At 44.7% G+C, this 5443-nt stretch overlaps 1 pseudogene; it reads left to right on the plus strand.

Annotated features, from left to right (window-relative positions):
• The first annotated feature begins 3099 nt into the window (after window positions 1–3099).
• Window positions 3100–5204, plus strand: LOC125543319 (annotated as a pseudogene).
• The last annotated feature ends 239 nt before the right edge of the window (window positions 5205–5443 follow it).

Consider the following 5443-nt stretch of genomic DNA (forward strand, 5'->3'; position numbering starts at 1 on the left):
ATGTATGGTATGGTATGGTTACTAGGTAGTGTTGCTCGATACCCGAGCTTGCACCAGTATTAGCTGGCTATTCCACTATTGCCAAAAGAATTCTGGCTATTGGCTTTCCAGCTTTCACCTCTCTGCAGCTTCTGGAGCTGCTTAAGCGCTTAACTTCTACCAAAGTGTGGTATACATTGGATGGAATTAGAGTGGGCGTGGCTACCTACATCGGGCAAGAATAGGAGTCGTATTTCGTTTTGTACCACCGAATAAGATAGCGAGAAATCAGATCAAGAATGGAACCTGTGGACCCTCCGACAGTACGAGCCCTTGTTCGCTTGGTTGCTCAACCCCTATCTCCCAGGCTACGACCTATCGCATTGCCTTCGATGAGTCTATATCGGATGGGTGTTCAAGTCTTTTGAAAAACCAGCCCATTCTAGTCTATCTGTCCCACTCTAAAGAAGATAGTGAACCTGAGGTTGTGCTGTCTCCAATCCCACGAGTCCAATAGGAAGAGCTAGTCCTCTAAAGTAAAGTAGGCGAATTATGGCTAAATCAAATAATTCTTACTTTCACGGCCATCAAACATTCCAAGACATCTCTTCAAGACTATCCGACTCAGCTCTGCGTAGGCAGAAGCCAGGAACTAGATCCGTATCCCATGATCAGTAATCTTACAATTACACAACCACCAGATCCTTTAGGTTTGTTCGATCTATCGATAACTGATAGACAGATGCCTTTGACACTTCCTCCAGGTGGAGTTGATTAACACTCTCATGGTTGGTCGATGGAAATAGCAAGACGAGACAGACATGATAATCTGAGAAATATATGTGGTGATCCCTTAAGCAATATCTAAGAATTCAATGTGTCCAAGATTCAATTGATTGGTTGAAGCCAAGGTCTCGAGCTAGTCCATCTTCCTATATGATATTCTTAATAATGCGCAGCACCAAGCCTGAAATTGGGGAATGAATTGAATCGATTGCCTTCCTTTCCTGGACTGGACTGAAACTAATAGGCTGCTTCCTCGTCTGTACTTCAACTAGGAGGTTGTTGATATCACTCTAGATTCTCGAAAGGATATTGGATTGATTTCAAATCAAGGAAACTATTGAAATCGGGTAGCGAACCTATTGTTCCTTATTCTTTTGTCCTCCTCGGCTCTAGTTGAACAATGCACACACCCCACTTTAGCTGCACATAATAAGGTGATCCGTGAGGCGGCTAGCTATTAGTTAGTGCGATGTGCAGTGAAGTGAGAGATCTCTCTACTCTAGTAGACCAGATGAAATAGTTGCAATGACTAATGTTTGATTGGGAAGACAGAATACATACGTTGACGTGCCCAGTCGAGCTACCGTAAGGTAGTCTAGTTAAGGAAAGGAAACCGGCTATTCCCCTCACGCTAAGGGTGCGATTCCTTACTCTCCCACAAGATCACACTAAATACAATAGGTGCGTGATCTACTAGATTCTTATAGAATCAATTTATAACCTTAGCTGATAGACAGGAACCACCATCCCATAACAAAAAAGGGGGCCGAAGGTTATTTTGTACCAATGAAGACGGATTTCTCTCTCGAGCTGCTCAAAGATCTTTAAGTGGCTTACGAGGTAGACTTGATCATGATCCATATCCAACCTTCTCCCATCTGCTTCTGTCTCTAAAGATTAGAGTCATCGACGCGATTCAAGTCCAGTGCTGATAAAATCCTGCTGTCCAGTTCGGGAAAGCAAGTGATTGATTAGTTCCATTGGTCTATTGGCTTCAGCTTCCAGTCTACCTCATTTCTATCAAAATGATCTGGTGTCTATGTCCATGCCTGAGGTTGGTATACCCTATATCTATTGCGGGGTGGTTTGAGGAAGGGACAACTTGTAACCCACGACTTACTACTACGAAGATTCCGGCGGAGAGCTTTTCACATATAGATAGGTCGGGATGAGGAAGCTCCGTAGTCAACTAATAGATAGAAAATCCACCTTGTGAACCGTGTTTGTCTTAAAGTACTGTCTGAGAAGGAATATACCTGTTCCAATCCCTCTAGTGGCTATACTGATTGACATAGGTAGCTTTCGTAGTCAAAGCTCACAGGGCCAAATGCTCTATTGGAGTGGGCACGAACACACACAATCAAGGTTCGAAGAACTTCTACTTCACGCCTTGAGGATTCTATGACGCTCACTCAATGGTGTTGTGGCGATTGCAAGCAATCAATAAACGAGGAAGCCAAATTATGGATCCAGGAAGGCTGCATCAGAAGGAAGAGTAGGTGTTGCTATGCCGTTGGCTGGGACTGAGACAGAGAGAGGGGCGCATAGCCCCTATGATCCTGGTAAAGAGTTCCAACTAAGCTCTTCTCAGGTTCTTTCTTTCTCTTCCATTCTTATGTTTATATATTAAAGTGTAGTTTTCTTACTATAATATAATAATATTAATCTAATATGCCCATTGGTGTTCCAAAAGTACCTTACCGGATTCCCGGAGATGAAGAAGCGACTTGGGTTGACTTATACAATGTTATGTATCGAGAAAGGACACTTTTTTTTAGTTCACTGCCCTACACATAGAAATAAGTGCTTTTCCACCGGTATCAACATTCTATCTGGAATCAGTAGCGATAATTGTTGTATTGTGAGCCAGCCCCGTAAGACACTACGCACCTCCAAATTCTATATGATTTTTCCAATCATTTCATTTATACGACCTGCAAATAAGATAAGATCTTGGCTCGCCCTACAAAAAAACAACTATATGCCCTATAAACTTGCTTGCTTCTTCGAATCTCGAAATAACATATAGAAAGTGTTTCTGTGATGAGACCATTCTCGATCGATAAATGCGATAGGAGCCTATGTGTTTCACGGGCAGCCGGCCAATAGGGGAAGGTTGTGAATCGGGCGAACCGACCGCTTTAAGAACGTGATTGTCTTCTCTCACTCAGTTATCAATTGACAAAGATGACCCATTCTTTTTTGCCCTAAAAACGACAATGGTATGGTACTTTTTCTTCCAATCGAGATTGTGTGGGTGTCCGCTCATGTTCACGTTACATGCTAAATAAGGCTTTCGTTGGAAAAACCAACGCCGACGTCAAGATCAGTCTCCTTTCCTTTCTCTTTTCAGGAGCAGAGCTGAAAAAGATGGGAAATTCCAATGATTCTTCGTTCATTATCATGTCGATTCCTCACAATCGCTCTTTGTGATGCTGCGGAACCATGGCAATTAGGATCTCAAGACGCAGCAACACCTATGATGCAAGGAATCATTGACTTACATCACGATATCTTTTTCTTCCTCATTCTTATTTTGGTTTTCGTATCACGGATGTTGGTTCGCGCTTTATGGCATTTCAACGAGCAAACTAATCCAATCCCACAAAGGATTGTTCATGGAACTACTATCGAAATTATTCGGACCATATTTCCAAGTGTCATTCTTTTGTTCATTGCTATACCATCGTTTGCTCTGTTATACTCAATGGACGGGGTATTAGTAGATCCAGCCATTACTATCAAAGCTATTGGACATCAATGGTATCGGAGTGCGCCTCTTAACGAGGGTGATTTAAGTGCAACGAAATGTACCGGTGGTTCGCGAAGCATCTGGCTTACCGGTCATCTCCCATTCCCGTCGTCGAGAGACTAAAAGAACTATAGCATGCCAGAAACGGGGAGTTGAGGTGGTTAGACCTATACCCCGAAATGCTCCCAGCATAGGAGCCTATGGTTCCATTCTTGTTATTGCTGGAGGTACACATACCTCTTCTCGGTGTGGGTGGAGCGATTATACGAAAAAATAGATTGCAAGCGCCTGCAATGTCCGATAAACGGGGGGCTTCAGTATTGAAATCTATCGGCCCACAGCAGTGGCATACAACTTTGGACCTAAGGGCAAGGTCCGTTACCTTTCGGAATGGGGATCCCCATTGGCAACAACCACGGTAGTAGCGAACTACTGGGCCAAGAGAGGACAACCCTGTTGTTCCTGCTCCTCCTTCTCGCTTCCGGGGACGGAGTCCTACGGAAGGTAGAGCACGCACAAGCACTTGACCGAAGGGGACCAGCGCTCTACTCCTCCACCGAGGAGCCGTTCTGCGAGAAGCAAGGGATGTCGTGAAGGTGGGGAGGTCAAAGAAAGAGAATTGACCTCTGAATACAGTGACCTATGATCTAGATAGACTCGTCCTTTTTTTTTTTTAGATAAAGGGTGATCAAGAAATTGGGGGTGGGACTGCTGCATAATGCAGGCTGGAACGTGGATTCGAGGTTCCATGAACGGAGTTTTTTTTTCGTGGACAAACATACTTTCCGGTCTTTTTTATGGATTCCTTTTAGATCTACGGGCCGGCCGTTCACATGAAGCATAGGGAATCTATACTCGCCTTCGACTTGGCCCCTGGCAGGATAGGTGAGGAATCACTCTTGAGATCTGATCTATTGGGGCCTACAACTTCGCCAAAGCCGACTAGCATCCCTTTCCGTGGTGAACTGGCCGTCCCATACCTTCATTTTGTCTCATGTGTGTTGAACATTGTCTTCCTCGGTTCCAGCTTCACTGATGTAGGTAGGGCTGGGCGAAAAGGGTCCCCTCTTGCCTATTAGTAAGCGGGGCCTTCGATTCCACCGGGGTCTTACGGTCTCATAGAGGGGGAGAACTTACCTAAACTAAAGAAGAATAGTGCTCTTTATAAATAAGAGGCGTGGAGAGCTTTTTGCGGGGAAACTTGCAAAGTCAAGTTTGGGGGGAGCGCCAACCTTATGAGTATCGACTATAACAGTTCCCGATGAACAGTCACTCACTTTGACAGTTATACGATTCCAGAAGATGATCCAGAATTGGGTCAATCACGTTTATTAGAAGTTGACAATAGAGTGGTTGTACCAGCCAAAACTCATCTACGTATGATTGTAACACCCGCTGATGTACCTCATAGTTGGGCTGTACCTTCCTCAGGTGTCAAATGTGATGCTGTACCTGGTCGTTCAAATCTTACCTCCATCTCGGTACAACGAGAAGGAGTTTACTATGGTCAGTGCAGTGAGATTCGTGGAACTAATCATGCCTTTACGCCTATCGTCGTAGAAGCAGTGACTTTGAAAGATTATGCGGATTGGGTATCCAATCAATTAATCCTCCAAACCAACTAAACCGGGGAAGCTGAAGCGGAAATGCAATTCTCGGGTGAGGGAAGGGGGAAGCTCCAGGAAGGCTTCGCTCGCTCAAAAAGCTCTAACGCTCGTTTACGAGTGGAGTGCATAAGCCCTTATTGAAGTAGGGTGAGGCCTTACTACACGAGCTCGTAAGTCAAGCACGGAACGAGCCTTGTCTACGAAGCTTCGCTTCATCATCTTGCTTGCTTCTGGCGAAGCAACGCACTATAACATAGGCATGCATGATGGTATGGTAGGAAGACTCCTTTAAGGCCGACCACTACATAGGAGCGATAGA

Source organism: Triticum urartu, chromosome 3 (assembly GCF_003073215.2).
Source record: "Triticum urartu cultivar G1812 chromosome 3, Tu2.1, whole genome shotgun sequence".
In the NCBI taxonomy this organism is placed as follows: domain Eukaryota; kingdom Viridiplantae; phylum Streptophyta; class Magnoliopsida; order Poales; family Poaceae; genus Triticum; species Triticum urartu.